Source organism: Leptosomus discolor, chromosome 10 (assembly GCF_034619465.1).
Source record: "Leptosomus discolor isolate bLepDis1 chromosome 10, bLepDis1.hap2, whole genome shotgun sequence".
NCBI classification, from domain to species: Eukaryota; Metazoa; Chordata; class Aves; order Leptosomiformes; family Leptosomidae; genus Leptosomus; species Leptosomus discolor.
In genome coordinates, this window is record NC_141400.1 from 20081297 (window position 1) to 20093638 (window position 12342).

Consider the following 12342-nt stretch of genomic DNA (forward strand, 5'->3'; position numbering starts at 1 on the left):
ATGGCATCATAGGCCAAAGCATGACGATGTTTTCAGAGGCCACGTGCCATGGCATGTTTTTACTGCAGACCTCAGCAGAGTGCTGTCCTAAAGCACTGAAGCAGAGCACTTCTGAGGCACCTTCACCTTCCCAGCAGCAGAAAAAATTCTGCCAACTTGAACCTCTGAGGGAGGGAACACGGAGTCAAGAGCAGAGAAACGTGGTAGGGAAAGAATCGTTCTTGGAGAACCAGCAGGGGCAAGATTAGGAGAAGTTTCCCATCTGTAGCCCCTCTGTTCCAACAGCCACTGAAGGACACCTGGGATACATCACAAACCAAGCTCCATCCCCGAATATTTGGCTCACAGGCCATCTGTGAGCCAGAAAGGCTTTGAACTGCTGCTCCTGGTAACTCAACGAGACTCTGATATTTTCCAGATTGGCCTACGAGGGGCCCCATTTAAACTCCGCATTCACTACACCCAGTCCTATTGGCCATGGGAGTGGAGAGAGGCAAAATCCAAGGAAACAGCCTTCCGCTCCCTGCTCATTACCCAGGCAGCCCATTGTGCTACGCCTTCGGCACAGCCAGCCACTGCTTCTACCGAGGGTGGCCCCTCTCGCTGAACCCAGCCACCACCGATGGGGGAGCAAGTTTCTGGTCGAGGGAGGTGCCATGCCGGCTGCCAAGGGGTTTGGGCTTTTTCCTTCTTCAAGCACCACCATAAATACCACATTGTGCTCAAAATAGGGCAGAGGTACATATTGCTTCCTACCAGCTGTGGTTAAGAGTTGTGCAAGGAAGTAAAACCAGCCTGGTGCTCTGGATTAATCTGAAAGGAGGCACATGGAGAACTCACTACTGATGTAAGCCACATTCTCCTGTTCAGTTTCAGGCACAGTTGAGAGCAGGAATAGGCAAACAGGGGTACAGGGTTGGGTTTTTCTTCCTCCCCTGTCCAAAATAAAACCCCCAAAACCCCAAACCAATCATTTTTCCCCAGTGTTCCACAAATGGTGTGGCCAGAGGGGAATGCAGGAGTATCCATTTGGGTGTCCCCAAGAACGACACTAAAGACGTACTGCCCTCTGCTAAGGAACAAATCTACCAAGTTCAATTGTGATTCTAGCCACAATTTTTACTTGTGGTTTGGATACACAAAAGCAGCTTAGCTATGGCACAAGCACCTTGTGAAAGCTGTCGGGGTTGCACTGCACAGCCTACACAGAGCCCTGTTCCCTTTGGGCAGACTGAGGGTCAGGCTCTCTCTGGATGTGTTTCTGCTGGTCTAGCAGGTTACAGTACTTCAGACCTCCTATACAATATAGGAACCAGCCAAAGTAAAAATAATGCCCATCTCACCACTGGAAGGATTTGGTTTCTAGTAGGCTAGCCAGCACCGCCTGCTAGCTCATGTCAGTACCAAAATTAAAAACCAAGAATATAATGAGGTTATTTTAAAGTCAGCCTCTCGCACCTGCTCACAACCTTCAAGATAAATACTTTACAATCAATAAAAACAGGAATACTCCCTCTCCCTTTCCTAGCACGGAGATGGTCAGGCTTCAAGCCCTCTGACTCACCCTGGGAAAGCATCAACCAGGCACAGCTCGGGTACAAACTCTTCCCCCTGGCTGCGGGGCGCAGGCTGGCACTCAGAAACAACCGAGTTAGCACCAGCAGCTCTCAGTTAACACGTGGTGCATCTGACTGCATCTGCTGGGACACCACAGTCCCTGAGAAGCTGCTCATGCCAGCCACCCCAGTTTGCAAATGGAAATACTGAACTTGTCACATACAGCCTTCCTCTAATCCTTCCTATGGCAAAGCTATGGCAGTGGAGGAGATGAGCAATGCCTCGCTGATTACAGAAATTCTTGTGGTTCGACCCACAAGACTCAGCCACCCGGAGCTCCTTGCCACTCTCTGCAGCTTCTGCACCTGCACCAGTAGCTCAGCTCAACGCAGAGCTGGACAGTCCCACACCCCTTTCCTCCCCTCCACACCTCCCCAAAGGCAGAAAGTTGATATATTAAACCTTTTCCCAAAACTGTCTCTAATTTTGGGCAATGAGTCACAACTCAGAAGCATCAAGCTCCGGAGAGGTCACGTCCACTGAAATTAAAATGTATTTTTCGAAAGAGTTAAGCATTTCTGAATGGCTTAAAGTCACTGCTGAGGCCCATGGCACAGCAGGACGCACAAGAAGTCGTGGTCCCAACCTCACCGCGCCGCCAGCTCAGCCCATGTCTGTTTGCAGAGGATGGTGCTCACCCACACAGAGGATGTTGAAGCTGAAGCCTTGTGTGACAGACTTGCTGACCAGCTGGTCGGGGAGACTGTCGAAGCCGACATGGCCCCCCAGGGAAAGGTTCCTCTTCTCTTCATTCTGGTGGGGAGAAGAAGCCAGATTAGCAGAACTGCACTGAGATGGCAAGTCAGAGACACGAGAGGAACCACCGAGCCCAAGAAATCATCACTTTCCCGGGCACTGCAGAGCCACCAACACAAACCCTAACGCTGCCTGCAAGGGTTTATGTTTTGGCACGCCACGGCGCAAACCCTCCGACAGCCACCAAGAACAGAAAAGAGAGGGAAAAGTCCTGATCTTGATGGAGGATTGGGAGAACTAAGCTACCAGGCTACAAAGAAAAGAAAACACTAGCGTGAGCTCAGACCACATGCAGCTGGGAGAGAAAGGGAAATCCACCACCGTGTGTTTTAGCACTCATTTCTCCTCATCATTTTTTATTTTATTTTCTTAAACCCTCCAGCACGGCATTCAGCTCGACAGACTCTGTGTTTTCCCCCAAGTACTTGACCTTTTTTCCTTTGCTACTGCCATAAGCAGCGTGGTTTTGTTCGCTCAGGCGTTCAGGGGTGCTGGTCGTGCAGGCAGGGCGAGGAACCCTCTTGCTTTACCATCTGTGACCACGCAGTTCTCCACCGTTTCTCTGCTGTTTCTGTTCCTGCCTCCCCCATATGCACTTTGTTCTTCCTTCTGTCTCCTCCCTCCCACAGAGGAAGCCTGTGCTGATCACCTCTAGGAAGCTTAAGACAATACACATCCAAGGAGACAACAGGTCTATGCCCTGCACTATACAGACAGGCAGCCCAGATCTGCTATCATTCCAGAGCAGAGGATTCGACAGAAGGGTCATTTCTGTTTCTAGTGGTTAAGAACAGGAGAGTTTGGCTTTGCACAAACATTTCAACAGACGTTGCCACATCTACACAAGTGCACAACACTGTCCAAACCCAGGGACCAGACCATCGTCCCTGCAGCCTCTCCAGTGCTCTTATCCTTCCACAGAGAAGCAAGGACACACAATTTCAGAGCATGATTCATTCACCCTCACGGTTTCTTTGGTAAATGAGTCTGTTTTTCTTAATCACTAGCACCCAGTGGAAGATGGGGATGGAAGAAGTGTCTGCCCTTTGCCTGGCTCTGGTTCTGCTGTCTGTCCCTGACAATTTGGACTTCATGTCGCAGCACTAAGACTGCGAGACAAGAGCACACCCTGAGAAGAGCCGAAGCTGGCTGTCAAACTCCAAATTAACTCAAGAGGAAAACAAAAGGAACGTTGTGATAAGCCTTGCATATCGCTTTATGCCTGCAGTAAGACTGCTAAACAAAACACGAACCTTTGTTCAACTGCATCTCCAGTCAAAGCCTCTCAGCTTTGTAAAATAAGCCATTTAAATCACAAGAACAACTTGTGAACAGCTGAAGCAGCTCCTGTGCCTCACATACAAACCTTCTGGCTCATCCTGGTTAGCATTTGTTACCAACTTTCAGATGATTTTAGCCCAACGCTCTCCCAACGGACACCCTGCACAACTGAATCGCAGCTGGGCTCCCGTGATCAATTGTTTCATCCCACCAGGATCGATCGTGCTCTCTCACTAAGCGGAAATAGCAATCGCTTAAAGTTTTCCTGTGGGAGAAACGGCATCAATTAAGGTTTTAAGGTGGCCAGAAGTTTAGGTGAATTAAAAAGGGCCCTGAAGACATGGAAACCTCCATGTTATACGTTCTTCTGTTCATCTGTCACCACACAGAGATGCTAAAGCTCAGACTAACTCCTCTGCAGGGACAGACCCCAACTGCAGGACGAGTCCGCAGCACACAGGAGTGAAGCAAGTCTGATCCAGGCAGCCCCACGCTGAACTGCAGATCCAGCACAGGACGGTGCAAGCGCACCGGGAAGGGGAACTTGGACACACTTATGCCAGGAAGGAGCTCAGAGTTGTTCAGGTTTGGTTCTCCTCTCAAGGACGAGACTGCCACAAGGCACAGGAAGCCACTGCATGCATCAACAGAACTCGGGGGGGCTTCCTCAGGCTCTCAGCCCTATCCCCTCAACCCCACTTCTCCTCTTCTCCCCTAAGCCACCACCTTAGAGAGCTTCAAATGCCAGTTCCCAGCACTGCAATGCAGTGACAGCCAAGCAAGCCGTTCCCACAGAAAAGTCACCCAGTTTGATGGTCACACTTTGTGTCTTTTCATTTCAAATAATAAAGAAAAACGAGCAAACAAAACCACAAACCCGAAGCCTGGGGTGACATTTTGGAAGGGAAATAAATGAAGGCTGCCGATGGCTACGATTAGGCTGAGAGTGCCCGAGGCTGGGAGGAGGTTTCCAGGCAACAGGCAGCACCACTGCTCAGGATTTTAAAATAGGCTCCAGCTCAGCAAGGCTGCATTGAGAATTCAGTCATCCTTCAGTCGGAGGAAACCCAAATGCGTTCGCACAGGGCTTTCTTTTTCCCTTCTTTTTTTGGCGTTCAGTCGCTGTTCGGTACGGGACAAGAATACACCAGAACACTGCTCGCCATCTCTCAAAGCTGCTAAGCCAGCGAGCCAAACTTCATAGCGAAACGTTTTTGCCAGTGACCTTGAAATGCACAGCTTCCTTTTATTTCTGTAGGCAGTGATAATAATCTGGTTCAAGTCCAAGACGCTGCTGATACCAAAGCAGAAAACCATTTGCTGCGCTTGCAGTGCGTTCAGCTGTCATTCAGCCTCCAAAGGGATTTTGCTGTCGTTGCTGTGTCAGGACAAACAACGACAACAACTGCTGGAAAGTAGTAAGACTAAGAAAAGAAAGAAGGAAGAAAAAAGCTTTTCTCTTGTGTTATTCTTTCCCTCCAATCCATCGAGCTCACAAACTTGACAGTCTTGTGAACACAACCCAATTTTTCTGCTCACTTGTGGCGTTTGGTGTGTTGACCTGGAGAGGAACCTACCCAACACCCCGCTGAGCAACCACCGGCACTTCTTCCCACATCTACCTGCGACCGATTGACAAGTCTCATCCCGACTGACTAATCCTTCTGGCCAGCTCCCGCTCGCTCAAGGTAGCTCAAGGACAGCCTGACACGGTTCACCTGCTAGTAAAGACAAGGTCACACTCCAAATTGAATTCTCTCCAGCAGAAGCAGCCAGCCTGCAATGCTCAGCATAAATAATCAATCCAGAATACAAATGCTGCAATAAATGAGGGCGGCAGTAACGCAGCCATGTGGGGTTTTCTTGGTTTTGTTTTAAACGAAAGCTGAGAATTTCAGTAGGGCTTTTTCCACCTTTGGTGCCCGCGATGCGACTGCATGGCAGGACGGGAGCAGGCAGGTTACGTGGCAGAGCTGGATGGGATCGGCTGTGGCAACAGCCAGGCAGAAACACAGCCCTGCCCTTTCCAGTTGCACTGGTCTCTGCCACGTTCCCGCCCTCTGCAATGCCCGCTGAGAATTAGGTCCCTCACCTCACGGCCTGGAGAGGTAACTCTCCTGCTTCTGACCAGGCAAGACCCCATCCTGTGGCTGCAAATAACCATGAGGCACCAAGTGCTCCTGAAGCCCATGTGATCATTTCACACCATGAGAATTAAGAGTTTGTGATGGCTCCGAGTGTGAACTCCCACCATAAACAGCCACTGCAGCCCTCAACATCACTTCTTGGGCCACTAATGGCATCCTGTGATGGGCAGCTACTAGAGTTTTATTTTGAACACGCTCTTTGAAGATCTTCTGTGCCTTGAGCCGATCTTCAGGGCTTGAAGCAGAGAAACAAGAGGACAATTTGTACTTTGAGTCTGGAATTTCATGGGAAACAAAAGCTTCATCAGAAAGTCAGAGCAGAATTTATTCATTTTCAAAGGCAAAGTCCTTTAAACTTTTCCAAAGGTGCTCTGGCCAAGTCAAGAAGCAGAGCCCATGAGTGCAAACAGGCACACCAACGGCATCTGGGTGCACAGCCACGGGAACAACAGCCATCCCGGAGGGAAATCGATCTTTGGCTCTGGTTTGACAGCTACGTCACAGGACCCTTCTCCTGGCCTGCGGCGGCAAGACAGACGTGCCTTTGGCAGCACAGGCCACCACAGGAACCAAAAAGAAACCTCCAAACATCGTGCTTCAAACCTGCCCCAAGGCACCAGCCACCCCAGCTCCCGGCCACGCTCCGCTGGCGGCTGGGGACGCACCGGGGATGCAGGACGGCCCGCTGGCCCATTCCCATGGTTGCACGGAGCTGCCCAGGGAACCGAAACCAGCACTGCAAACCCACACCAGCCTCCTCAGCTCATCCACAGCAGGGTCCCACAAACCGTGCCGTGCAGTGGGGCCGGGAGGAAGCAGGGAGCAGCGACACTGCGGACAGCTGCCCTCAAACCACATCCGCAGAAGATGATGTGTTATTTGGCCCTTTATTGCAAGTGAGACAAGAAACAGCGGAGAAGCATAATCAGAGACACCAAATCCAGGTACCTGTAAGAGAGTTAGCACAGTATTCACATATTAATTAGGCTCTTCCTAGTAGACAGAGGAATTAAAGAAACCTGTGAGGCGAAGCGGCACAGGCTACAGCATCGACCAGTCTGCCTACGATCCTTTAAAAAACAAGAATCTGATCATAGCTTCTCTTCTTCCAGTCCCTTCATGCTTAACCACCAAATTAGCATCAGTTTCACTTTGCACCAGTACATTTTTCAGCAGCTTCTCCCAAGAAAAGTGCCTCTATCACTGCCTGCGCAAGCCACGGGGGATGTCAGCAGCGAGATCACCTCCACATTCAGCTGCCCATCACCGCACAGTTTTCCGAGCTGGGGCTCCTGGTGCAGAGCAGAATAGCTCACTCTGCTTTTAGATGTGCTGCTTTCACACAGGAGCAGCATGAACAGACTGGAACCTGGATATAAAAGACCATTCTGACATCAGCTGGTTAAAAAAAGAAAGGAGGAAGATGTTGAGAAGTATCCATCTTTCAGTGAATCTCAACAAGAAACGCTCTTTGGGGACATCTGCTTGTGTTTTCTGCTTGAGACAACCCTCAGTTTCGTTTTCCTGAACGAAGCAGGTGAAAGCATATGGGTAAACAAAAGTGTAATTGAATGCCACAGTCATAAAGGGTGATATTTATTTTTATAAATGGTGATTTTTTTTTTTTTTTTTGAGAACTCAGCATGATGGGAGTGGTAATGCAAATCTTGGGCCCTGCAACAGCAGACCCATGAGTGTACAAGCAGCCTGTGAATACACCCTGCAAAACCAAGAGCGAAAACCAAACATCACATGGTTTAGCAGTTTATCAGCTAAACCATGATGTGAGTGAAGACTCCGGGTTTCACAGCCTGAGGGACAGCACAGCACTTTTCTGCATCTATGGAGCCTTTTCCCATTTCTGTGGCCCGACAAAACATGAGCGAGAAAAATGAACGGCTGACATTTTCCAAGGCAAAACAGCAAAGGCCTACAGGGGGAAAAGGAGGGGAAACCAGGAAACTCAGTCCTTTCTTCTTTCTGCTAAACGAAAAGGGCTTACACTTGAGCAATGACCTTCAACCCAAAGGTACCTGCTGCTCCCAAACGCTCCCTCCGGCACCTCCGCGGGCTTTGCGCTGCTGACCCAGGGGCTCCCCAGGCTGCAGCTCCCCAGACCCCCACCCCGCACGCAGGGGAGAGGCACGGCTGTTCAGATGAGAGCTTTCTTGTCCCAGGAGCTCACAGGCCGTCGTATTTCAAGTCCTTTTCTTTCCTTTTTTTTTTTTTTTTTTCTATTTACATTTTCCACGCACACTTCTAAAACAGCAGGAGGCAACACCACAACAGCTGCACAGCATTTTTCCAGAGTGCCTTAAGTCCCCCTACCGAGGCACACTTTTGTTTATCAATTTCTCAATCCTGGATGACATCTTGACCTTAAACAATACCAAATCCTCCAGGATTTGCAGCGTGGGTCCCCCTGCAACCTCGGAACAGCCTGTTACCTTCACACCACTGCCCTGCAGCAGCTCTACAGCAGTGGACGTACCCACGGGCGCATCCTTTTGCACTGCAGTGGCACACGCAGACACGGAGTCACGGCTTGGCGTGCCAGGCACCCTGCGAAGTGCAGAGCACAGACAGATCCTCTCCCTTCCAGTTTACAATCAGATCAAAACAGAAAGCTAAAACAGCGCTAGCGGACAGATTGCAGCTCCCCAATCAGCGTGACTCAGGGACCAGCAAGAGGAAGAGCAGGCAAAGCTTCCACGGGCCCCGCTCCGCACGGCCACGCTGCCTTTGGCAGCGGTCCATGGTGGGACGGAGCGGTCGTCGCTCGGCAGGGGCCAGCTCGGCACCCGGCACAGCTGGGGACTGCTGCTGGTCACAAAGCAATGACTTCACTTTCTTGATTCCCCGTCCACAAGCCACAACAGTGCGTGCAATGAGCAGATTAACACATCTACCAGGGGGTTTGTGGGGTGCTATTCCCTTGTCTCCTGAATGGAAATATGGGGAATCAGAAAATTATTCAGTCCTGATGCAGGGAGACGCAGCTGAGCAGAGAAAGGACCGAATGAGATCTGGCTGTGGATTAAGCCCAAGGGGAGCAGGCTGGTCCCACGTACAGGCTCACGCATGCTGGCACCCCGAGCAGCCACGCTGCGAGCCACAGGCGTTGCCTGGCCCCTCTCAGACCAGGCAGGACAAGTCGAAGTGCCCACAAACCCACAGAACAGAGAGGTCTGCCTCAGGGTCCAGCACACGCAGGGTCCCTACCCCAACCCCACAACTGCGTGATGCTGAGGGGACCTTCCCCAAACACCCAGCACTGCAAGATTACAGAGGCACTGGTAGTTTTATTGTCATTTCACAAGTAAACTGAGTCATGGAGCAGTTGAGTACTTGTCTAGAGACCTTCAGGTAAACGGTGTCAGAAGCCAAATTCAGCTGCTTTGTCCAAGCAGGCACTCCCTGGGGCTTGGCCCAGTTTTTAGATCAATGCAGGAAAATCTGGCAAATCACCTCTCTCAGGAAATCCTACCCCAGCTCTGAATCCTGGCTCAACAAACGCCACTCGACATTGGCAAAGAAACAGCAGCAAGTACAGACTCAGGTTTCCACGACGAAAACATTTCTTTCACTGAGCTCGGCAGCTGAGGGATAGTAACAGCAACAGCACACCTGACGTTTGAAAAGCACCTCCATGGTGCTAGCAACATTCAAAACAGACGTTATCACACACAGAAATATTATCTTTCCCCTACTCCCAGGCTAAGGGCTGTTAGATCTATCACAGCATCAATGAATGAGCCTGCACTTTGCAGTCTACTAAGAGATGGCCCAAGAGAGGTAATGAGACCAGATTTGAGGTTGTCTAACAACAGTCAGGGGATGCTGAGCATAGTTAAGTCTCAGCAGAGGGCTCAGGCGCAGCAAGCGTGACCTTGTGGGTGCCTTTGGCACTGGAGATGAACGGAAGCATGCTTGCACCTGGGGCTGGCCAGTGGAGATCTCAACACCTCTCAGGCTAAAACTGTCGCATCTAAACGCCACCTAATCTCAAGCAGATTTGCAAAGTGCAAGCACACACGCAACTCTCAAGGTCTCCAGTTAATCATAAGCATGTGCTTAAAATTCCAGATCCCCATTGTGGAGCACTTAATAACAGGCTGGGAGAAGAACAAAGGAAGAAAAAAACCCCAAACCCTACAGAGATAATTTTAGATGTGGGGTTTATGTGTATTTATCACTCGTCTTGCAATAGTAACCTGCTGTGCTTCAGCTTCTCTACTACCTCTGGCTCCAGTCCACGCTGGTGGTGGTCCACGGGCAGTCAAACAGGACACGCCTCAGGTGGTGTGAGCAATTCTGCCTTCGCTAGGCCTGCGCAGGGCGGGCAATAGTGTCGCCCCTGCTGTGGCAGCCCTACCGAACGGTGAGAGGTAACACTGCGATGCCTAACACTGCTCTTCCCTCCAGCAACATGTCGGCCAGTCATCTCCAGTTGCTCCATGCTAGCAACATCAAGCTCCCTGCCCACGCTGCAGTCTCCCCCAGTAAAAACTTCATGCTAAAAAAACAGCCAACAAACAATTCCCAGCCTCCTTTTAAACCGATCTCCTAAGAATGCCGAGAATTTTCCCAGACACTCAAGCCTTTATTCGTATCCCTCCCGGCTCCCAGCTGCACTCCAGGCAGGCAAAAACGTCACCGAAGAAACCAGATATGGAGTCACAACCAAGACATGCCAAATAAAAATGAAAGCCACTTTACATTAGAGGCAAGACGACCCAAAAGCTGAGGTTCTCTCCTTTGGGGCTAACTAAAGGTTACGCTGCCTGAAGCAATGCCTTTCTTGAAAGCTTTTGGACCCATTTTTAAGAGCTATTCATAAGCCTCGAGACCAGTGAGCCCACTGTGAAGTACAATTGTCAGCATCTCAGGAAAATAAAATTTTTTTACAAAAAAATCACTGGTCCAGTGTGTTTCAGTGTCCCATGTGCCCCAGGCTGGTCTCGGGGAAGAAAACACTTCGCTGCACACCCGTACAAATCCAGCGTGCTGAACACGCACAGTGGTCACTGACCCAGGAGAAGGTGGACAGGGAATCAAGTGAGAAAGTAAAACTCCTTTTAAGGGAGGAACTCCCTAGGCAAACTCCTTCACTGCTTTCCTGGATCCAAGCTACTGGTGCCACAGTGGTGGTTTGATCCCCGTGGCACACCTCGTACTGGTTTCCCAGCCACACGCCAGACACCGAGCGCTCCCAGCAGCAAGCCAGGAGCAGGGATCTGCACACTTGACATACTCCCCTTCCGCACCCGCCTGCTCGCTTTAGCGTTTGTGAGCAAACAGCTGAACTGCAGGCACTGCCTTCAGCTTTGCTTCAGTCTCAGCAGCCTCTCCTCCTTTAAAAAAAAAAAAAAAAAAACCAACAAAAAACAAACCCACAAAACATAAAATAAAAATCCTACACACATCTACAGAATCAAATGATTTGGCACAGGCTTAAAACATCAGTTTTTGCTGACTTTCAAAGCTTCTCATCTTTTCTTATAGGACATACATCCAAGATGGCACATTCACAACCTGTGAATGCAACATCAGTTTTAATTTTCTGCAAACAAACTGACTGTTTCTGGCTTAAATTCCTCTCTGACTTTTTACACTAAAAGCAAAATTCCCACATGCTCCCTTTTCTTAAGCTGCTATTTAACGATTTCCACATAACATTTAAGAAGCATGATTAATTAATTGTGAGGTACTTCTTAATTAAGAAAGGATTAAACATGCATTTTGTCCCTATCACAAGCCCTGGATGAGAGTTTACAAAGGAGGAAAACAGGATTTGCCGGGCATTATGCACACAATGTTTTGCAAACATGAATGTTGCCTTTGAGAATAAGGAAAGTTGGTTAAAACAGAGAAAACTCTGGAACCAAAAATGAGAGACATTTCCTCCAAAATGACCCTAAAGGATGAGAAAGTTCAGCTTTTCGTCAGCCTCAGAATTCCATCCCCCATGAGCTATTCAAAACCAAGAAAGCAAAGTCCAAAACACAAACATAACTTTTCCTTCAGTCTGTTCAAAAAGAACACAAAACACAAACAAGAACACATCAGACTACCCCAGTTTGTTTCTTTTCAAAATTATTTATTCAGAAGGTGCTGAGCCTTTTAATTTAATGGAACTTCTCAATTAACTCTGACAAGAGACTAATCTTATCACCTTATCTAGTAAGAGACTTTCCCAAGTTCATCCAAGGCAGCAGATGCATCCCCAGCTTGCACTCAACAGATCTGACCAGCAGGACCTCTCCCCTGCCCACCATCCTACCACCAGGAAGAGGAGGAGACACCTGGGAAATACAAAAGGCTGTGGGACAAAGCCAAGAGAGAAATCGAGCGTCTGCCCCTAAGGAGTGGCATGGAAAAGGTTTGGGGCAGTTTAAAAGAAATGTTGAAGAGGGGAAAAAGGATCTGGATCCCCATCCTGCTGAACAAGCCATGCTGGATATCAGCCACCAAGATTATTTGTTTTAGTTACCACTTAAAATAAACACAGCTAATTCCCACATATGCTTCCAGAATTTAT